General features: G+C 50.1%; 1 protein-coding gene and 1 long non-coding RNA gene across 3 annotated transcripts in view; one reads left to right on the top strand and one right to left on the bottom strand.

Annotated features, from left to right (window-relative positions):
• Positions 1 to 23,626, top strand: part of LDLRAD4 (low density lipoprotein receptor class A domain containing 4) — a 436,848-nt gene that overhangs the window by 256,842 nt on the left and 156,380 nt on the right. The window lies entirely within an intron of this gene.
• Positions 6,815 to 7,545, bottom strand: LOC126941242 (uncharacterized). Its single transcript, XR_007721186.1, has 3 exons — positions 7,462 to 7,545; positions 6,920 to 7,047; positions 6,815 to 6,843 (listed from the first exon to the last, which is right to left on the bottom strand). It is a non-coding gene; the product is annotated as an uncharacterized LOC126941242 (long non-coding RNA).

Here is a 23,626-nt window from a genome sequence, read left to right on the forward strand (position 1 = left end):
GCGGAGCTCACGGGGGCTTCTCCGAGACGTGCTCTGTTCACGGCTCCATCGCTGTTAATAAGTATCTTGTCATTTCGTAATTTAAATGAGGTTGTGTTTAACCTGGGTAACATCTGGCTGTTAAAATCTGAGTTTATTTTCCTTTCATTTCTGTGCTCCGGCTCAAGCCACACTTCGTGGCTGCTTAGGTGTTGACGTCAGGTCATCAAACAGCACGCCCTCTCTTTATTCTCAGGCTGCGTATTTCATTGATTCTGAAGGTCAGATGGCTGTGTTCAAGTTCTGTTAGTATATAGTTGTCAAAAATGAAAAGATAATGTAACCTTTTATAACTTCTTAAATACTCATATGTCAGGAAATTAACCTGTAGGAGTTGTGGACAAATGCCCATCCTGAGTATTTTCAGCCGTGGAAATGAGTAAAGGGCCTGAGAAAAGCTGCATGTGTCGAGCATTTGATTTTGGAGTAGGCTCCGTTCGTTGTCTGATGGAGTCTGCAACCTTGCCCCGGTTCCAGAGGGCAGCCTTTGGCCCTGGGCATGCCCGCATTGGCTCACAACACCTACAAACCACACAGCGTTTGGCATCGGGGTTGGATCTGTTGGTGGAGGACACGAGGCCAAAAGGAAATGGGATTTCCTGGTTGGGCCTGCGGCTTGGCGGATGATTGTTGTGGAAAAGACACTGAGTCTGTTGAGGCAATTTCTTCCTCTTTGCTAAAAGTGTTCCTGTTTCGAAAGCAGTGTTGAGTTGTGGACACGTGTGTAAGCCGTGATGCTGTAAGTTAGGCCTCTCTGTCTAGAATCTCAGCCTCTTCATACTCTTTTCCCCGTTTTTGCCATATTATTTTCCTTATCACTTATCACTGACTAGATACTTGATATATACCTGCCTCACTCTCTGTCTCTCCTCTCACAGGAAGGCAGAGATAACTGTTTACCAGGCTGTGCCTTCAGTGCTCAAAATAATGCCTGGGTGCAAAATAAATATATCTTGAATGAAATAATGAAGTAATCTTTAAAATGGTGCTCAGAGCATAATTTTCATAGAGTAATACATAGTTTGTAATTAGTTATCTCTTTCAGGGATAATGGACTTGTTCAACGTAAGAAAATCAGGGCTGGGCACGGTGGCTCAGGCCTGTAATCCCAGCACTTTGGGAAGCTGAGGTGGGCGGATCGCTTGAACCCAGGAGTTCAAGACCAGCCTGGACAACATGGCAAACGCCTGTTTCTACAAAAAATACAAAAATTAGCTGGGGGTGGTGGCGGGTCCCTTTAGGGGGACCCTTAGGAGGCTGAGGTGGGAGGATCACCTGAGCCTCAGAGGTTGAGGCTGCAGTGAACTGTGATCATGCCAGGGCACTCCAGCGTGGGTCACAGAGTGAGACCTTGTTTCACACAAAAAAAAGAAAATCAAATAATACAATATACCACATTTATAGAATGAAAGAAAAAAAAATGAGATCTCAATAAACACAGAAAAGGCATTTGACAAAATCCTAACCTTCTTTGATTATAAAAACACACAAAACCCTAGAAATAGAAGGAACTTCTTCAACAAGGTAAAGGGCGTGTCCTCGTCCAGCTGGGCGCCTTTAACAAAACACCATATACAAGGTGGCCCGTAAACAACAGAGGTTTATTTCTCGTTGTTCTGGAGGTCAGAAGTCTGAGATCGCGGCACCAGATTCTGTGTCTGGTGAGGGCCTGTTTCCTGGTTCATAGACGGAACATTCTTGTTATATCTTCACACGGAGGAAGGCGCCAGCCAGCTCTCTGGGATCTCTTTTGTAAGGACACTAATCCCATTTACGAGGGCTCTGTCCTCATGACCTAATCACCTCCCGAAGCCTCCACTTGCTAATACGCTCACACTGAGAATTAGGTTTCAACATGAGAGTTGTAGGGGACACAAACACTCAGTCTGTAGCAGGGTATTTATGAAAAACCTACTAACACCATACTCAGTGGTGAACACTTTAACCCCTAAGACAAGGAACAAGAGACAATACCCACTTTTGCCGATACTGTTCAACGTTGTACTCCAGGTTCTAACCAGAGCAACTAGACAAGAAAACGAAATAAAAGGCATCCAATTGCAAAGAAAAGAATGAAAACTATCCCTGTTAAAAATGACATGGTCTTATGTGTGGAATATCTCCAAGACTCCACAAGAAAGCTACTAGAACTAATAAATGAATTCAGCAGAATTGCTGGGAACAAGATCAACATGCAAAAATCAAGTGTGTTTCTATACATGTGCCATGAACAATCTGAAAAGGAAATTAACAAAGTCATTTCATTTAAATTAGCTCTAAAAGAATAAAATACCTAGAAGTAAATTTAACCCAGCAAGAAAGATGTGTACACTGAAAAAAATACAAAATATTGCTGGACGAAATTGAAAAATACCTAATTAAATGGAAAGATATTCCATACTCACGGGTAAGAAGACTTACTGTAGCTAACATGTCAATACTACCTAGAACCGTCTACAGATGCAATACAATCCCTATCAAAATTCTAACAGCCTTTTGCAAAAGCTTATCTTAAGATTCATATAGACTTTCAAGGCACACCTAACAGCCAACACAGTCTTGAGAAAGAACAAAGTCAGAGGACTCACACTTCCTAGTTTCACAATTTACAGAAGTACCGTAATCCACACGGTGTGGTGTGGACCTGAGGATAGATGCATAGACTATGAAGAGAACTGAGAGTCCGGACGTCCACACAGCTATGGCCGGATGATTTTTGATAATAGCTCCAAGTTCATTTAATGGGAAAGAATTGTCTTTTCAACAGATGGTGCTGGGGCAGCTGGGTTTCCACATCAAAAGAATGGAGTTGGACCCTGTCTCCTGTCAGATACAAAAATCAGCCTGAAATGGATCAGTGACTTACATTTAAGAGCCAAGACCATAAAATTCTTAGGAGAAAACAGGGGTAAGTTTCCATAATGTTGGATATGGCAATGGGTTCTCAGCTGTGACACCTAAAGTATGAACAACAAAAGAAAAAAAAACAGATAAGTTTGACTTTATCAAAATGAAAGACTTGTGTGCATCCAAAGACATTATTAAGAAAGTAAAAAGACATCCTACAAAATGGGAGAAAATATTTGCAAGTCATTTATCTGATGAGGGCTTAATATTCAGAATATATAAAGAACTGCAAAAAAATACTCAACAACAAAAGGACAAATAACCAAACACAAAAATGGGCAAATAGACATTTCTCCAAAGAAGATATGCATAGCCAATAAACAAATGAAAACATACCGAGTATTCTTAGTTATTTGAGAAAGGAAAATCAAAACCACAGTGAGATACCACTTCACACCTACCAGAGGGGTTATGATTTAAAAAAATCAGGAAATAACAAGCATTGGCAAAGATGTGGAGAAATTGGAGCCCCTTTTTATTACTGATAGGAGTTTAAAACGATGCAGCTACTATGGAAAACAGTTTGATGGTTTCTCTACACGTTAAACATACAATTACCACTTGACCCAACAATTGCACTTCTAGGTGTACAACCACAGGAATTGAAAACAAGGACCGGAATGGACATTTGTACCCACTGTTCATTACAGAATTATTCACAACGGCCAGAGGGTGGAAATAACTTACAAGTCTATCAGCTGATGAGAGATAAGAAATGTGGTATATCCATGCAATGAAATATTACTCAGCCATAAAAAGGAATGAAGTTTGGATGAACCCTGGAAAACATTATGCTAAGTGGAATAAGCCAGTGACTAAAATCTCTGATATGACAAATATATGATACTGCTTATGTGAAATATCTAGCATACACAAGCTCATAGAGACAGGAAGTAGATTAGAGGTTACCGGAGCCTGGGGGAGGGAAGAATGGAGACTTTACAGGAAGTAGATTAGAGGTTACCGGAGCCTGGGGGAGGGAAGAATGGAGACTTTACAGGAAGTAGATTAGAGGTTACCGGAGCCTGGGGGAGGGAAGAATGGAGACTTTACAGGAAGTAGATTAGAGGTTACCGGAGCCTGGGGGAGGGAAGAATGGAGACTTTACTGCGTGACGGTTACAGAGTTTTCTGTTCAGGGAAGAGATTTGGAAATGGATGGTGGTGACAGTGGCACAGCAGTGCAAATGTTAGTAACACCCCTGAATTGTGTCTCAGTTACTGGGAGGCTGAGGAGGGAGGATTGTTTGAGCCAGGGATTCGGAGGCCAGCCTGGGCAACATAGTGAGACTCCATCTCTAAAAATAAATCTAAAAATGATGAAAGTGGCAACATTTGTTATATACATTTTACTACAATAAAAAGTTAGAAAAAATTGTGGGACTCTTTGGAGTGCAATTAACAACATTGAGTTTTATTTCTCCTTCTCCAGACGAACATCTGACAGGTGTGTGGATCAGAAATGATGGTGGAGTAGCTGCCCTCTGACATAGCTATAGACCTTGTGGAAATGGTGTTCGGTAAACCCTTGACGTCCGAAGGGGTACACGACGTCCGAAGGGGTACATGACGTCTGAAGGGGTACACGTGCAGACCTTTGCAAGTCTCCAGTAGAGGGCTGCAGAAATGTCTGTAGAATCTCTTGGCTTTCCTCAGACTCATGTTTTCATAGAGAAATAAGCGTTTCCTGTGTATTTTCTCACCTGCGAGTTTGTCCTCTCACGAATGGCCGTGTTTCATGAGGAAATAAAGTTTTCAGCATTTGGGAGTGTGTATAAGGAGGGTTAGAAAGTCGGACTGTCAGGCTGAGATGCGGATTCTCATCCTTCCGCCGGCGCCTCACCAACCCAGTGCTTGGCCACCATCCTCACGGCACGTAATTCACATCTGCCACAGCAGAACGGCCAACGTCCTGGAGCCCTGAGCCCTGTGAGATGTGTAGGAAGGCACCCTACCCCTGCCTGGCATCTAGTGTGAGCTCTAGGCATGTTTGTTGAATGAGTTAGTGTGTCAGTCACTGTCCATCAGAGGCACATGTTGGGACGTGTTGCGGGAAATGGAGCGCTGGCCCTGCGGTCATGGCACTCCCGCCTTCCTGCTCTGGTGTGGGCCTGGGTGGGGGTGCAGGGGTGTCTGCTGGGCTCGGTTCTGCTTCCCCGAATCCCGGCCACCCTCCGTGGCCGCACATAGCACTGACCTCACTCCCCACACGCTGCCTGCCCTCAACTTCCATTTCTACCGGTGTCTTGGGCCAGCAATGTGCCCACAGAGACCCGTTAGGACGCGTACCCTCTCCCTCTCTACCGGCCACTACAACTGCGTTCACCTCTCCACGCCCAGGCTGCCCTGGTGAAACGAAGCTTGTTTGTAGACAAAGTGTGGGAGTGTCTTTACTGTGGGTGAAAGAGCAAACTTGGGGATCTGTTTGCAGAGTCCTGGAGATTGTTAATGATGCCATGATTAGTAGGCAGCACCCAGAGTGTTATGACATCATTAACCAGTGGTTGTCATACTCCCTGGCCTTCCTAACTGGCTTGTGGTTGGGCCCCAAGATTGCCTGGCACTCCGTGAGACCATGTCTGCCTTGGGCAGAGGGCTGCCCTCTGCAGACTCCGAGTGGCCCAGGGTGCCTCTGGCCTGCCCTTTGCCCTGCCCTGCCGCTCTCACTGTCTGCTGTGTCGGGACACTGAGCAGAGGTGCCGATGGAATGCGCACAGCGCAGCGTGTCACGGTGCACGTGGGCTCCCCACTGGAAGGGATGTAGCGTTGTTTTTCTTTAGTAATGGAGAGGAGAGGGGAGGGAAAGGCCCAGGCACTGGTGCTCCAGCTCTTGTACATCCCGTCGCTGTGTGCGATTCAGAAGGTCTGGGGTGTTCTGAGAATTTGCATTTCCGGCAAGGTTGCCGAGAGTGATGTTGATGCTACTGGTTCAGGGATCCACTCAGGTCAGTGGCCTGGAGCACTGGAGGGCCCCGTGGAGCTGGGGGGGATGGAGGGATGACAGCCTCGGGGTGGCAGAGGGGGCTGCCGGGTGAAGAGGAGGTGCTGGAAGCAGGGTGGGGCAGCTCATGGCGCTCTCTGGGATGGCCCCGTGGCTTCTGCCGAGCCAGATTCTCCTGTTTCTTAAGAATTTCTCACTGGCGAGACTCCATTTTTCTTGAAGAACAGCGTTTGCTTTATTTTTCTTTTTTCTTTCAGGCATGTATAGAGTCTTTGGCACTATAGAAAGCATTTACCGTATAATTAATACCTAGTCGTTCCCAGAGAAGACACAATCTTACAAGGGGAGGTCATGGGAAGAAGGAAGCTCTGGTCATAAAAGCACGATTTCCCCCTTCGGTGCAGAGAAACTGGACTCTTAACTGTAGGCAGATGCGTTTTGTTTTGTTTGGGTAAAACTCACCTTCCCACTGGAAGATGCCGCCCGCCGCCCAGCCAGCCCCCTCCCCAGACCCAGGGTGGACGGGCCTGGGCCAGCTGGGGCTTGGCCACAGCCAGTCCGAGGCGGTGCGGGCTCCTGCGCCCGTTGTCTTTGAAGTCCTGCAACCAGATCAGCTCTCTGCCCTCTGAGATCCCGGGGCTGTTGAGCTCATTGAAGCCTGCAAATGGGACAGCACCGGCCTTCCTCCTTTTTATTCAGCCACTGGATAGGGCTGGCCCACGAGCCAGTAGTTAAAAGAAGTCATTTAAGCTTCGATTTCAGATAAAAGACTTGAGGTTCATGAAATGTTCCAGCATAACAGTGCAGCTCTGTTCGCTGCTGCAGACACATTAGAATACACACAGGGGCCGCCCCGGGGAGCCCGCAGGATCCCGACCCGGTCCAGGCTGGGTGCCAGGTCTGAGGGTTTGGGCGTCCTCCGAGCCCATGAGAGACCCGCCTGGCGGCTGCTCCGGTCTGTTCACCCTCCCACTCCGTCCCCTCTGTCTTCTTACCCGTCCACCCTCCCACTCCGTCCCCTCTGTCTTCTTACCCGTTCACCCTCCCACTCCGTCCCCTCTGTCTTGTTACCCGTTCACCCTCCCACTCCGTCCCCTCTGTCTTCTTACCCGTTCACCCTCCCACTCCGTCCCTCTGTCTTGTTACCCGTTCACCCTCCCACTCCGTCCCTCTGTCTTGTTACCCGTCCACCCTCCCACTCCGTCCCCTCTGTCTTCTTACCCGTTCACCCTCCCACTCCGTCCCCTCTGTCTTGTTACCCGTTCACCCTCCACTCCGTCCCCTCTGTCTTCTTACCCGTTCACCCTCCCACTCCATCCCCTCTGTCTTCTTACCTCTTCACCCTCCCACTCCGTCCCTCTGTCTTCTTACCCGTTCACCCTCCACTCCGTCCCCTCTGTCTTCTTACCCGTTCACCCTCCCACTCCGTCCCCTCTGTCTTCTTACCTCTTCACCCTCCCACTCCGTCCCCTCTGTCTTCTTACCCGTCCACCCTCCCACTCCGCCCCTCTGTCTTCTTACCTCTTCACCCTCCCACTCCATCCCCTCTGTCTTCTTACCCGTCCACCCTCCCACTCCGTCCCCTCTGTCTTGTTACCCGTTCACCCTCCACTCCGTCCCCTCTGTCTTGTTACCCGTTCACCCTCCCACTCCGTCCCCTCTGTCTTCTTACCGTAATTTGCACCTCATTGGCCTTAATGTTAGCAGAAAGATTATGGAGAGACAGTTGAAGGTCAGGTGCAATAAAATGATTTTATGTACACATCACATAGGTCCCTGGTTAATACACTGCAGAATGTTCTAGTCTCTTGAAGAGTCTTGCTCCACAAACATACTCCGTGTTTGTTTTCACTGGGTAGAAAGGGACAGGTTTCACAGTTAACAGGGAGTGCATCTGAGCAAACATGCACCTCTTTTTCTTGGGTAATGTGCAGAGAACATTTTGTGGTTGTGTTTATGTCTGTCTTTTACAGACGTTCGAAGATAGTGTTAATTCTTTACTCATCATCTCAGTATGTCATTATCATTCTCTGAACAGCATTTGTTTGTAGAAGTCAACATTAATTAATCTTCTCAACTGAAATGAAAATACTTTATGGGAACGCACTCAGAGCCCCCCGCCCCCGCCTGCCAGCACATCAGATGGATTGAAATACTTGAAGGCAGAATATAGTTCACAGAAAAAGCAAACCTAATTATAACCTAAAGATCATACACCAGGTGAGTTATGTTCATTTCAAAACAGAGACATTAAAAATGTGTCGTCTTCTTGCTCAGGCAAAATTCCCACAAGGGAAAGAAAGAGTACGTGGCCTGGATTCTTCATCCCATCTCCAGCTTCTCTAGCTGTTTATTGTAGGCGTTTATCCCATAGTCTAGGTGTTTCTGCATGAAAATCATATCACTGCCAGGCAGATTCAAAAACCTAGTGGGGCTGGGCCCTGTGGCTCATGCCTGTAATCCCAGCAGTTTGGGAAGCTGAGACAGGATGTAGCTTCAGGCCAGGAGTTTGAGTCTCTACGAAAAATGAAAAGTAGCTGGGTGTAGTGATGCACCTGTAGTGGTCCAGCTGCTCAGGAGGCTGAGGTGGGAGGCTCGCTTGAGCCCAGTTGGAGGCTGCAGTGAGCTATGATGATGTCACTGCATTCCAGCCTGGGCAGCACAGTCAGATCCCATCTCTTAAAATATATATATATATATATTTATGGCGTTTATATATATAATATATAACATATGTTATATATATTTATAATGTACATATTATATGGGGACGGGGCTTGTACACCAGATCCAAATTCAAACACTTTCTTTTTGAGAGACGCAACCTCAGGCCCCAAACTGAAGATCCTGAGAGTCTGTGGCATTTGTCTCTGGTCCAGGAACCACCTTAACCGCAGACAAACAGGACCCATGCTCTTGCTAATGTGGTTGGACTCTGTGTCCCACCAGACCTGATCTTGAATTGGAATCGTCAGCGTTGGGCTCTGTGTCCCACCAGACCTGATCTTGAATTGGAATCGTCAGCGTTGGAGGTGGGGCCTGGTAGGCGCTGGCTGGACCGTGGGGGTGGTTTCTCGTGAATGGCTTAGACCATCTGTTTGGTGCTGTTGTTGTGGTAGTGAGTTCCCATGAGGTCCGGTTGTTCGAAAGTGTGCGGCACCTGCCTCGTGCTCTCTTCCTCCCGCACTAGCCATTCAGATGTGCCTGCTCCCCCTTTGCCGTGATCAGAAGCTTCCTGAGGCTTCCCCAGAGGCAGAAGCCACTGTGCTTCCTGTACAGCCCCCTGCAGAACTGTGAGCCAGTTAACCTCTTTTTTAATATGGATCACCCAGTCTCAGGTATTTTTGATAGCAGTGTAAGAACAGACTAATACAGCTGCTAAGCCGTGAGGAATCCTCAACCATCCAGCCCCTGCAGCCCTCGGGCTGCACGTTTCCTAGGTCAGCCTGCAGAAACGCCGAGCCAGGCATATCCAGCCCAGCCTCAGGAGTCAGATTCAAATGGATGCAACATCGGGAAGTGGCTCCCAGCCCACTGGCTGCCGGTCCAAGCCACTGCTCCCTCCAGCAGGACAGGGAGTGATGGTGTGGCCGGTGCAGCGGTCCCGATACCCCAGTGAGGACTTGGGGCCGGGTGGGTGCTGCTCCCTTCCTCCTGGGTGCAGGGGAGGATCTGCAGGGGAGCAGAGGAACTGGGATGGAAATGAAGCCGGCGCCTGGCCCGAGGGAGAGGGGCCACAGGTGCAGATCATGGGAGCATCTGGAGACTCCAGAGGTAGAGGGGATTCTACCCCACACCCGCCTGTCTCAAAGACAACAACAAACCAAACAGCATAAAGGTCTCTGACTCCCGAGGTTAGGGTGGCTCTGTCTGACTCGGGGTTTTCGGGTGACAGTGAAGGACTCAGGCTGACCCAGGGAATGTGCAGCCCGGGGGCTCTAGGTGCTGAGGTTGGCGGAGGATGCCTCATGGTTCAGCATGAGCGTGAGTCCTGCTTATCTGGGGTTAAGATGGTTTATGGGTCATAGACAAACGCCATGGGCTCCCAGGAGCCACAGTTCGGGGCCTGAGGGTGCTTGCCCTGGGTCTGGGGTGGCTCCTCTTGATGGCTGGGAAGCCCCCAGAGAAGCCTTAGTCACGTCCGGTGTTGATGTGACTCCAGAGGGAAGTGGATCCTCAAAGGTGCAAACGTTAAGTTCGCTGTCTTCAGTCTGTGCTTGGCACTTTCTTCACTAGATCTTTTTCACTTAGGTTAAACAATTCTTTCTCCCAGCACGAGGAATGCCAAGTTCACAGTGGTGGCTCTGGTTTTTGTTTTGTTTTTTTTTAAGAGATGTCTCATTCTGTGGCCCAGAGACAACAGGGTCCCTGGAGGCCAGGAGCTCGAGGCTGGTTCGCTCCTAGGCTCCAGGAATCCTTGTGGCTCAGCCTCCAGAGTAGCTGGGACTCTGGTGCTTGCCACGACACCCGGCTGATTTTTTTTTTTGTAAAGACAGGTTCTTGCTATGTTGGCCAGGCTGGTCTTAAGTAATCCTCCTGCCTCAGCCTCCTGAAGTGCTGCGATTACAGGCATGAGCCGCTGGTCCCTGCCTGGCTGTTCTGTTTTGTATCAATTAATGCAGTGTGCTTTGTGGCCAGTGTCCTGGGTGCCCTTATAGCTTGTGGTGCACATGGACTCCTGTTACCCTAAAACACAAGAAATCTTGTGAACAGCCGGAAGACCTGGCTTCTTCCCTCCGGAATTCACAACCTCACCGGGAGTACATACGAAACGGCGGGCTTACAGTAAGCCGCCGTGCATGACTCCGTGCTAAACTGTGTGGTGCAGATAATAAAACACACATTCACCGAAGGAGTCAAGGACAATGGTGTAGAAAGGTGGGGTGTGACTGTGCTTCGTGGCTCTAAGGGAGAAGAAAGGACATTGCAGAGGAACGAAAGAATTTGAGCCAAGGGATGGAGGAGGAACTGGAAATGGTCTCTGCTCACAGGTGCCCAGGAGATCGGCCTCATTAGAATGGGGTGTTTGTCAGGGGAATCTGAGATGCAGTTTGGATTAATCCAGGGGGGCCAGACTGAAGGGTCTGTAAATCTGTAACAGATTTGAAACTCGGTATGTTGGCACATGGATGCCTTAAGTGACTGTGGATTCCTTACGGAAGGGGCTCTGCTTTGTGTGTGAGAGGTGGCAGAGTGATGTTCAGGGGTCACATCTGGTCCAGATGCATGTTTAACTCAGTGTATACACCTCATTGTTTTAAAAATAATGTCCTCAGTGTTTAAAAATTATAAATAAATGGCCAACATTAAGACTAAATTAGGAGACTTCACATTAAAAATCCAGCCAGGTCTGGTGGCTGACGTCTATAATCACAGCACTTTGGGAGGCCGAGGCAGGAGGATCACTTGAGTCCAGGAGTTTGAGACGAGCCTGGGCAATGTAGCAAGACCCCATCTCTTAAAAAAAATTAACAATTAGGCTGGCATGGTGGTGTGCACCTGTAGTTCCAGCTGCTCAGGAGGCTGAGGTGGGAGGATCCCTTGAGCCCAGGAGATCTAGGCGGCAGTGAGCTATGATTGCACCACTGCACTCCAGCCTGGGCAACAGAGCAAGACCCTGTCTCAGAAAAAAAAAAAAAAAAAGCCAGTCATATTTCTTGCAAAAAAGGGGAAGATGCAGTAGCCGGTGGGCCGCGTGTCCCTGTCCCCAGGCCCTCTCCGTCTCCTCCACACAGAGGCCAAGAGCCTCTGCAGGATCTTGAGGCCACTCATGTTGTTTGCTCACAGCCCACTTCAGTCACTGTGGGACCTGCTTGGTGCCTGATGAGGACCGTTCCTGCCCCTAGGTGTGGCCTCCAGCAGATATTTGCTTCAGCTTATATTTTTGGACAAAGGAATGGAGTGACATGGATAATACTTAAATTGGAATAGACTATGCCTTTTATCTGAAAAAGTTCTCTTGTGATATTTTTTCTTATCCTTTTTGATGTCTCAAGAAAACTCACTTAGATCCATTTGTACAAACATGTTTGAATTCGACCTCACAATGGACTAGGCTTTGTAGGAGACTGAACTCATGGTAATGAATACTTTACTAATTTTGGTGGAATTTCTCTGTGGTAAAGAATGAAAGAAGGAATACCAGGAGGATTGGGCCCTAATTTTCCCCAGAGAGGACCTTCTTTTAGGCCTCACTTTATCTTCTAGCGAGACAGCTGTGGTGTTAGACTTCCGTTCCTTGGCCTAAGCAAAGCTGGGTCCCTGACCTTCCTGGGCATGGGCGTTTGTGGATGGAACCATGGTCAGAAGAACAAGGAAGGAGGTCCACGGGGTGGGAAATGCACGCTTACCCGAGAAAGCATCCAGCAGCGGGTCCTCCGTGGCCATGAGAAGCAGTAGCAGAATGCTCCTAGAAAAGCCCTCCCACCTGCCTCTGTCGGGCGGGATATACTGGTCATTGTTTCTCTTCAGTCCTGGCAGAAGCCCAAGAGGACAAAACCTGACCCTTTGCAGGCAGCGTGGCTTAGACGTTGGTCTTTGGAAACAAAGGGGAGGCTTTCAAAGGCTGAGGTGAGAGCTCAGATCATGGGATTCCTGAAAGGCAATTAGAGGCATCTTCTAGACCAAGCCCCTCTTTTCATAGCTGAGAAAACTACAGTTTGGAAAGCAAAGCAGTGAGCCCAGGGGATACCCAAGTGCTTATGTGACCCCACACCTCTCTCTCCTTTTGATGAGCCGTGTTTGCATTTTGGAAGGAGAAGGGGGTGCGGAAGAGGCACCTGACGCAGGCCCTGCTGACAGGCAGTCAAGGGCATCCCTCAGGTCGGTGTAGCCAAGGGCCAGGGCTGCAGGACAAATCCAGCAGGCACATCCCACTGGCGAGGGGACACTGGCAGCTTTTCCGTGGTCCCTGGCTCGGATAATGTATCTCAGATCAACGAAGGATTCCAAAGGCAGGTGCTTTTCACTCATCCGCTCCCACTGACTCCTTCGTCCCCCTCCTTCCTGCTCCAGACCGACTTCTGATACAGGGAGGGGGAAAGACACGAGTGGCAAGATACCAAGGAACGCAGTCCTTCCTTCCCTCCTCACTGTCTCTGCCTGAGCTCAGAGCCTCATCCGCTTTCCCCCAGACCCTCTTGACTCGGGGTTGTCTGAGAGCCTGCAGCGTTGGCATCACCTGGGGCTTGTTGGACATGCCGAATCTTGGATTCCAACCAGGCCTACCACAGCGTATCTTCTACTGTAACGTAATCGCCGGGTGATGAATATACACATCCAAGTTTCGGCGTGCTGCCCTAGAAGGTCAGAATTTCCCGTTGGTATTTTCCCGTTTCCCCCAGCACCTATTCTCCTTTAATCCATTCTGAACATCAGCTGGGTTCTAGTTTGAAAACAAAATTCAGCCGTGTCTGTTCTTTGCCTAAAATCCTCGCTTGGCTTCACGCTGCTTTTTTCCTAGATATGAACAATAAACAAATGGAATTTGAAATTTAAAACACAAAACCATTTATAATAGCATGAAAAAAATTACATACTTAGGTAAATCTAACAAAATATGCATGAGATTTATCTGAGGGAAACAACAAAGCTGATTAAAGAAGTCAATGGAGAAACATTCCGAGTTCATGGATAGGAAGACTCAAGGTAGTCAAGATGCCGGTTCTTGCCAAATTCATAAATGGATCCAGTGCACTCCTCATAAAAATCCAAGTCAGTTGTTTTTTGGATATGGACAAACTGATTCTAAAGTTTGTATGGAAAGGGAGAATGCCTGGAGTGGCCAACACAGTGCTGAAGGACAATAGCAAAGGAGGAGGAATGACTCTGCCTGACTTTAAAACTTACCATAAAGCTACAGGCATCAAGACAGGATGGCAGAAGAACAGACAGATGGATCAGTCGACCAGAGCAGAGAGCCCAGAGGCAGATCCACATAAAAATATGGCCTACAAATCTTGACAATCATCATCAAGTAAAGGTGATACGGTGGAGGCAAGATTATCTTTTCAACAAATGGCACTGAAAGAGCTGGCTATCCACGTGCACACAAAAAAAATTGAATCTAAGCATAGACCTTATACTTTTCACAAAAATTAATTAAAAGTAGATCACAGGCTTAAATGTGAAACACAAAACTTAAAACTCCTAGGAGATAATGTAGGAGAAAATCTAGATGACCTCAGGTTTGATGGTGATGTTTTAGATACAATGCAAAAGGCATGGTGCATGAAAGAAATAATTGATAAGCTGCACTTCATTAAAATTATACATTTCTGCCCTGTGAAAACACTTTTAAGTCAATGAAAAGAGGGCTGGGTGCAGTGGCTCACGCCTGTAATCCCAGCACTTTGGGAGGCCAAGGCAGGTGGATCACCTGGTGTCAGGAGTTTGAGACCAGCCTGGCCAACATGGTGAAACCCCATCTCTACTAAAAATACAAAAATTCGCTGATCATAGTGGTGGGTGCCTGTAATCCCAGCTACGTGGGAGGCTGAGACAGGAGGATCGCTTGAACCTGGGAGGCGGAGGCTGCAGCAAGCTGACATTGCACCATGGCACTCCAGCCTGGGCAATGGAGCAAGACTCTGTCTCAAAAAAAAAAAGAAAGAAAGAAAGGAAGAGAAGCCATAAGGAAAATATTTACAGAGACAATCTGATAATGGACCAAACTATACGAAGAACTCGTAAAACTCAACAGTAAGAAAAAAAAAAACCTGATTAAAAAATTGGCCAAAGACTTTAATAGACACCTCACCAAAGAAAATATGCAGATGGAAACTAAGCATATGAAGAGATGCTCCAGGGAAATGCAAATTAAATAATGAGATCCCACTGTATACCTCTTAGAATGACCCCAGCCCAGAACACTGACACCACGAAATGCTGGCGCGGATGTGGAGCCACAGGAACTCTCATCTATGGCTGGGAGGATGCAGAACGGGGCAGCCGCATTGGAAAACAGTTTGACAGTTTCTTTCAAAACTCAGCATAATCTTACCATATGATCCAACAATTGCGCTCCTTGGTATTTACACAGAGGAGTTGAAATGTTATGTCCGCAGAGGAACCTTTGCATGGAAGCTTATAGCAGCTTTGTTCATCATGGCTAAATCTCGGAAGCAACCCAGATGTCCTTCAGTAGGAGAATGGGTGACTAAACTGTGGTACATCCAGACAACGAAATATTATTCAGCACTAAAAAGAAATGCGCTTTTTCTTTTCAAGCTGTGAAGACATGGAGGAAACATAAATGCCTGTGACTGAGGTGACTGAGTGACAGAAGCCAGTCTGAAAGCTCCGTACAGTGTGATTCCAACTCTGTGACATTCTGGAATAGGCAAAAGTGTAGAGACAGTAAGAAGGTCATTGCCAGGGTAGTGGGGAGGGAGGGACGATTAGGAGGAGCACAAAGGATTTTTAGGGCCGTGAGCCTGTTCTGTATGGTGCTATAGCAGTAGAGCCATGGCAAAATACATGGCAAAACACATTTGTCCTGTGAGACCCGTGAGAACGTACAAGAGTGAACCCTAACGAAGGCCACAGACTGGGTGATGAAGGAGAGGTGGTGTCAGTCCATCGAGCGTAACGATGCGCCACTCTGGGTGGGATGTGATCGTGTGGGAGGCTGTGCATGTGTTGGGGGTGGGAGGCAGAGAGCACGTGGGAAATCTCTGCATGTTCCTCTCCAATTTTGCTGTGAGCCTAAAACTTCTCTAAAAATTAAGTCGTAAATCCTGACTGGAGCTTCATAAAGTGGAAGAATGCTTTTAAAGTGAGATTTGGGTCATGATGACACATGTTAGAAATAAGTGACCTGGAGTAGGAACGGGAAGGTCATCCAGCCTCACAGACACCCATGTGAAAACCCACATCCTGGCTGTCAGCCGTGTCCGCCAGAGCCTTGACTAGTGCGTCAGCATCTAAGAAACATACAACGCCAGAGCCTTGACTAGTGCATCAGCATCTAAGAAACATACAACATTGACCCAAGCAAAAGTCTAGCATTCTGGCCTGATCATTGTCTTCCTGGGAACTCTGGTGTGGGAGCTGTGGACGCACTTGTCCTGGGGACAAACATGGGGTGGGGCAGACATGCATGCCAGACAGACAGACATGCCATTGTGGGCTGCAAAATGGCTGAGCCTGACCTGGAAGCTGAGAGCAGTTTGGAACATGTGTGGCTGTCCTCCCGTCATCTTCTGCCCTTTCAGAAGATGGGCAAATTCTTCTGCCTGCTTGAGAGTGAACACCCTGCTGTGAGAGGTTGCCTGGCTGGGGAAGTGGGGACAGGACAGGTGTCTGGAAGAGGACAGAGACTTGAGGCAGACACATCCCTCTGCTGTGCCTCGGCTCTCACCTTGATACTCCAACTTTGTGGACGGCTTCCTCTGCACGGGAGTGATTCAGGTTCACAGCCTGAGAAGCAGGGGCATGTGTGGACACTGACTGTGGCCTGACATTGACTGTGCTGTCAGCAACATGATTTCTTAGGCATGTGCTGTGACACAGTTGTGCATGGCCCTGTCTGCTGGGAAGACCTCCGGTGGCCCTCAATCTGTGACCACCACCCAAGACTGGGCCCCTGTTGTCACTGTTCCTGTCCCCCAGTCTCTGCCCCCTCCCCACCGCACGCACCTCTTCCGGGGCAGTGGTGTTTTCTCGCTAGACTCCGTGGCTCATGTATTCATTCATTCAGCAGGCATCTACCAAGTGCCTGCTCTAGGCGGGGTCCTGCGCTGGGCCTGAGGCTCCGCAGGGCTCCAGGCAGGACAGCCACTTTCTGTTCTCTATGGGCACCTCTAGGAAGGGCAGATGGTTAGATTGATCATTGTGGGAGGGTGTTGGACAGAAGGCTTCAACTTAGAAAAGGCCTCCTGGAGGAAATGACAGGGAAGCAGGGCGTGAGAGGTGAGTGGAGTTTGCTGGGCAGGAAGGGAAACGTGGAAGGCCCACAGGGCAGGAGGGGAGAGGACAGAGCAGGGCTGGAGTGGGGCTGGGGGAGACAGAGTGACCGAAGTGAGAGGACGGGTGGGCCTGCAGGGGCAGTGAGGAGCTCTCCAGCGTGAGGAGGGAGAGTGAGCATCTCCGTGGCCAAGGTGGACAGCGGGGAGGCAAGCAGGGACAGGAAGGCCAACGCTGGCTTCCAGGAAGGACACCCAATGGGGAGACCTGGCCTGTGGTAAGCTCTGGGGGCCTGCAGAGAAGGGAAGTGCCTGGGGGCATGTCAGGTGGAGAACCAGTGCCAAACTCACAGCCCTGGGGACTGTTGCCCCTGAACTCGCCACCCGCTTCACCCCCAACTTTCAGATCCTTCTGCACTCACTTCCTCTCCCAGGGCCGGGACAGGAGCCCAGGCAGCTGTACAAGAGGAGACCCTGCAGACAGTGCCATGTGCTTGCTCTGTGCGAACTCACCCTCCCGCCTTGCCCGTGGCTGACTCCCACGAGTGTGAACACACAGAAGCTCTGTGTTGGCAAAAACACACTCAGCTGAGCAATGAGACAGGACGACTTAATTTATAAGTATTTGAGTATTTCAGCTCCTCCCATCACTACTCAGAAACGAAAGTGGAAGTTGAGGCTAATTGCATGGGAAGGAGCACAGCACACCTGAGGGACGGGCCGGGTCAGAGCTGTCCCACGGGGACTGCGGGAGCCGCCTCTCTGAGCCCCATCAGTCTGTGTGGAGGGGGCGCCTCAATGAGGAGATGAGTGGACGCAAGAGCAGACATTGGACTGGGACAAAGTTCCTCTGGGCCCTGGGGGACAAGTTATGGGAAGGTGAGGGGCGGAAGTGCACTGTGAACAAAGGTTGTCTAATTATGCAGATTAAGTCTCTCAGGTAGCAGCCCTTCAGTTGAAAGAACAGGTAAAGTCTGTTGTGGGCTTGGAGACTGAGTTTTCTCTCCTATGTTAAGAGTTAATCTTCTGTGATTAATATAAATCCTGGGGAGGGGAGTCAAAGACAAATGCATTCCTTCCAGAGGAACTTCCCTCGGTCAGATGAGGGACCGTCAGAGAGAGCCCAGCCCCATGCTTCAGAAGGGAAGGATGGCAGGGAAGCAGGTTGGAGAGAGGCCTTGGTTCTGAGCTTATCTCTGAGGCCTTTCAATCTCCATTGTTCAACGCACTCAGCGTGCCAAAGCACCGTATCTTGGGGTGTTGTTTTCTGAGCCCGTGTTTTCAGGACAGGTTTTATCCCTGGTCTCAAACCCATCTCTCCCCAGAGAGAATATATTGAGCCCCCGTCCCCTTGGCCTGGCATCTAGCCAGACCTGCCACAACACGGCTCTGTAGTTACTGAGTTTCTCACTGTGTTCTTGGGCTCTTGGCTTTAACTGGTGTGCTGAGAACCGAGTTCTCTCCCTTGAAGCTCCCATCTCCAATTCTAGTCTTCCATCCCTGCTGTGGACACCTCTGTGAAACACTTGTGCTGTCCCTGCCTGGACAGACGGCTGGACCCAGGGGTCATGTCAGGCATCACTCAGCGGTGTGACTGCCTGCCTGCCGTGCGGAGAACCCTGAGCCTGCAGCCAGCATGCTGGGCGGGAGCCCTGGGGTCCGTCATGTCTACCCTGCGTGGGGCTGAGGCGTGTGGGTGCTGTGCCTCTCTTCCAGGCTTCTGGCCCCTAGTCGGCAAGATAAGATGTGTTTGCCGAATGCTTCCCAAATGCCAGATGCTGTGGGTGTTGTATAGTTTAATCTCCCCCATCTCTGTGAGGGTAGACATCATCTCCACTTTACAGATCAGAAAAGTGGGACTCAGATAAATGAGACTCTTTCCCAAGCAGCACAGACAGGAGGGTGTTGGGGGCAGGCCCTCCCAGGTGTTACCCAGCAGTACTCGCCAGCGCTCTGCCTGTTCTGAGCCCCTCCTTCCTGGTCCTATGACGGTCTCTCTCCTCTCAATAACAGGCCGCACACTCCGCTCGCTTGCTGTGTCTCCTGCCATCTGCTTCACAGCTCGAGGCCCCTGGGCTCCCTCTTAGCCCCTGGTCTGTCCCACTCTGACCTGGCCTGTGAGATGTCTGTGTTCTCTTTCCCTCCATCCAGGGAAGGAGCTTCTGCCCCTTCCTATCCCTGTCTGACAGCAATGAGGCGAACCCAGGGGCTGAAGCCCACCCAGGGAGTTGATGCTAAGAGCCACCTTCGTTTCCTCCTCCTCAGGAGTGTGGCTCCTTCCTCTGCATTTGCTGGGCGATGCCGGAGCCTGTAGCCTAAGAGGAGCAGGAGATCCAGTGGCAAGGAGGACAAACCCACAGAGCAGGCCGGGCATGTATTTTTGGATTAGTTTTAGAAAACAAGTTCTCAGCTGTGATTTTTATGTTGCCTTTAGAAAATGTTAAAATACTTTCTAGACTGGATGCAGTGGCTTGTGCCTGAGGCAGACGGGTCACTTAAGCCCAGGAGTTGGAGACCAGCCTGTCTCTACAAAGAATAAAAAAAATAAAAATGAACTGTGTTCGGTGGTGTGCCAGCTACTGCAGGCTACTTGGGAGGCTGGAGTGGGAGCTTCTGTCGCCGAAGCATTGAGGCTGCAGTGAACTGTGACCACACCCCTGCACTCCAGCCTGGGTGACAGTGAAACCCTGTCTCAGAAAGCAAGACCAGAGAATCACTGTCTGTCTCGCTGTGTGTATTCTTACAGAAAAGTTCTTCTGTAGGCGTTAAAAAGATCGGACTCCCCTGCCCCCGCCTGGAGAGACAGACACTGATGCACATGTCCGACCCGGTGCTGGTGTTTTCCTTGATTTTTCAAACGGATGTCAGTAAATCTGAATTGATTTGGGTATTTGGGGGTAGATTTAAATATCCCTAGCTTGCTTAATCTCACCCTTGGACGCAGTCGTATTATTAGACATTTAACACTTATGGTAGAGGATCACTGTAAAACATTAGAACAGAATTTGTATTTCTGCAGCTCCTCTGGGACCTGTAGACAGGCACGTCACCCAGCGGATGGGCTCTGTCGCGACACCATCTCCCTTTCTGGAGAAATATTCCGCAGCGTATTTACCAACCAATGTTTTCTGAACACCTGTTGTTTGCTAGGACTTCGCTGAGTACTGGGCATCCGGGGGTGTGAGTGGAGAGTGTCGGAGCTCCTGCCTTCTCTCGGTGGACCTGAGCTCCTTGCAGGGAGGACCTGCTTTGTCGGCCTGCGCTTCGCTCTGCAGGTGTCTGGCTGGCATGGTGCGGGCATAACTGTTACCGCTTGGAGCTGCCCCTTTTCCGCTGACCCCACTAAGCCTCTGGTAGGAGTGTAGTTGGTGGTAGAAACATGGACTTGGGAGCCAGGAAGGCCTGAGTGAGGGGCTCAGCCTCAGCCACTAGACTGGGGAACTTGGCCACGTGCCCTCGTGACTCCTGGGCCTCTGCCCGCTCCCTGCTGGGCGCGATGGCCCTGTCTGCTCTCCTGCAGGCCCGGGACATGCACGGGGCATCGGTTCCGCGGCACCGCGTGACAGCAGCAAATGCATTTCCTTGATGTGTAGTGAACCTGGGCACCTTTTCATATGCTTCTCGGGCATTTGAAGTTTTATAATTGTTTTAAATAGGGGCCTTTTTTCCTTATGTAAAACTCTGATGAGAGCGATCATTTCTTTTTTGTTCCCCGACCATGATCCGCTTCAGAGCACATCGGGGACCCCGCTGTCTCTCCAGGGAGGGCAGCGAAAGGCACCTGCCTGCTTGCTGGGGAAGAGCAGTGGCTGGGCTAGCCTGTCCCTGGTGTGCTGCACTCACGGTGGGCGTTGGGCTGAAGGATTCTCTGGCCCTTGCTGCTGGGTTGGGGATGCGGCCAGAAAGGAGCACGAAGGGTGTCTGTCCCAGCAGGGCCCAGTGGCCGGACCAGGAAGGGCTGCTCAAAGAAGAACCAAGGCTGCTCTGCCCTGACAGAGGTGCTGACACCTTCAGAAAGAAAGACGTGTTTGTGGCGTTGGCGTCTTTCTTTCCGTGGCTGCCGAGGCCGAGAACTGCTCCGCGTTCCGTCTTATGGCAGGTTCTCAGGCTGCAGGCCTCGTGTGCGTGAGCTAGCGAACTTGTTTCTTCTGTCATTCATCCGGTAAGTGTGACTAAACTGCGTTCTCTTCAGCATCGGCAATTCCACACTAAATAAGTGAAACCCTTGCCTTCGCAGAGGTTGAAAATAAGCAGGAAAACTGTAATGTAATGTGGGGTGTCTGGAGCTGTGGAGAGAAATGAAGGGGGACCTGGAGAGCCGTGGCTGTGCCAAGGCCAGGGCTGGTGTCCTGGAGAACCCGCCTTGGAGTGGAGTGTGGATCCGGGAGGGAGGGAGGGAGCGCTGCTGGCCGCTTCATGGACAGCACCGGACACAGGCAGGAGGTGGGCGGGAGCGCTGAGAGCAAGGGGGAGACGGGAGAGGGCAGGGGCCTGGTCAGGGTCTCAGGGTCCTGGCCGAGGAATTTGAATTTCAGTCCAGGTGGGAGGGAAGGGAAGGACAAGGCTTTCAGTGAGCTGCCTGGGCTCTTAGAGAGTGACGCTGGCTCCGTCATGGAAAAGCGGCCGTCTGGCCCTCGAGTCCGGCACCTCTCCAAGCTCCTTCCTTCCCTAGACTGGCAGGGACTTTCAGGGACAGGCTCGGTCCCCTTTCCACCCCGCCTTGCCGTCTCCCGTCGCTTCTGTGTTGGGTGTGCTCTCTCGTCCTGTTCCCTGCAGCCCTGGCCTGGTCGTGAGTGTTACAGGGCCGGGGCAGGGCCTGCCAGGGGAGCAGAGTGCAGACCCCCTCCGTGGGCCCCTCTGTGCCCTCGCACCCCACTGCCTTGCAGGGGAGAGAGCAAGATAGAAACAGGTCCTGAGATGAAGTGGCACCGTACAACCCGTCTCACCCTTCTGCACCCTTCCAGGTGCGTTTCTGAAATGTGTCAATGCTGTGAGAACTACACTGGCTTCAGGGATGTGGCAAATCCCCTATTTCTTGTAACCAGCTGCCACCAGTCACTGTGGAGCCCCTCCTGTGCCCCAGGCAGCCCTGTGTACTAGGAGAGCCAGGCCTCACAGACACTCACTTGTTTGCCTCCGGGCGTTTTTTAGTTGTAACAGGCTAGTTCTTGCTTCCCATCACCTAGAATCTGTTGATCTGTCTGGATCTTAGCTTCCGAGTCTCCAGCTCTGCAGACGCACGCTGCACATCCACGCTCACATGGGGCACACACACCCAGGTGCCCGTCATGCCAGCAGGTGCACAGATGGAGAAATCCGCTCCCCAGACCAGACTCCCCAGAGCTCAGGGAGCAGCCGAGTGTCCTTGCACAAACTGGGGTGGAATTGATACAGGGACCAAGGAGGTCCCTAACGCTGGTGGAACCCCGACCCCAGCCAGCATCCAGGCCCTTGACCCTGTCGTGAGAAGGAATTCAAGGATGAGTCAGAAAGCAGTGAAAGTACGAAGATTTATTGCAGAGTGAAGAGTACACTCTCGTGAGAAGGAAACGTGGGGCAGACTCGAGAGAGTCGCACGGTGGGGTTGGGGGCTGCTGTCTTTATGGGTTTCTTTAACCAAGGGGTGGAATATTCATGAAAATTCCTGGGAAAAGGTGATTTATTGGAATTGTGGTGTGCCACCCATTCTTTTTTTCTTTTTTCTTTTTCTTTTTTTTTTTTGGAGACAGAGTTTCGCTCTTGTCGCCCAGGCTGGAGTGCAGTGGTGTGATCTCAGCTCACTGCAACCTCTGCCTCCCGGGTTCAAGCGATTCTCCTGCCTCAGCCTCCCGAGTAGCTGGGATTACAGGCGGGCACCACCACGCCCAACTAGTTTTGCATTTTTAGTAGATACAGGGTTTCTCCATGTTGGTCAGGCTGGTCTTGAACTCCTAACCTCAGGTGATCCGCCCTCCTCAGCCTCCCAGAGTGCTGGGATTACAGGCATGAGCCACTGCGCCTGGCCCAGTGCCACCCGTTCTTACACCAAATGAGGGTGTCCTGGAACTGTCATGATGTTGGTGGTGTGTGATTGAGTACGTCAGTGAGCGGATAATGAGGTCCGAGGTGAGACCTAGCTCAAATCCAGCACTGCATTGGGTTCGGTCGGTCTTAGCCAGCTTGGTCCGCACCCTGTTTTTCAAAAGGGCCTAGTCACCCTGCAGCCTCTAGTTATGTGAAATTGTTGCCTGGAATGTGTATTCTCCGGCGACCAGGTGTATTATTCTTGTCGCAGAACCGTGACACAGCAGCAGCCCTGTCCCAGCGTGGGGCACAATCACATTCCCAGGTGTGGAAGGAAAACTTCACTGCATTAAATTATTCCCAGCATCTGTTGGCTGCTTTTAACACGAGTGACTTAAAGGGACGTGGGTTAGAAGAAAGAGGGAGGAGATTTGTGCCAGGGATGAAAGAAAATGGCTAAAAGATAAATGAAAGTTGCATATATCTCTTTGTCTTCTGTAAACAACTCACGACAAAAGGGAATAAAATTTAGATTTTCCCCACTTGGAAGAGACATGGCCAAAGAGACACGGAACGTGTGCTTTTCCTAAACCGCTGTGAAGGTAGCGTGAAAACCAGGCTTGCCCTTCAGAGACCAGGAGGCTCCTGTTTTGGGCACTCCATCCACCCTGCTGTCGTGAAAGCCCTTGGACCCAGATGGCTTCCTGTGACCCACTGTGGTCCACTTATTATATTCCCTTCAGCTTTGCTTGTAACTGTCAACAGCCACAGGGTGAGCACCCCAATCCGATAACAGTAACCTAAAATTTTAAATGCTCAAAAGTCAGAAACCT

This window comes from Macaca thibetana, chromosome 18 (assembly GCF_024542745.1).
Source record: "Macaca thibetana thibetana isolate TM-01 chromosome 18, ASM2454274v1, whole genome shotgun sequence".
Lineage (NCBI taxonomy): Eukaryota > Metazoa > Chordata > Mammalia > Primates > Cercopithecidae > Macaca > Macaca thibetana.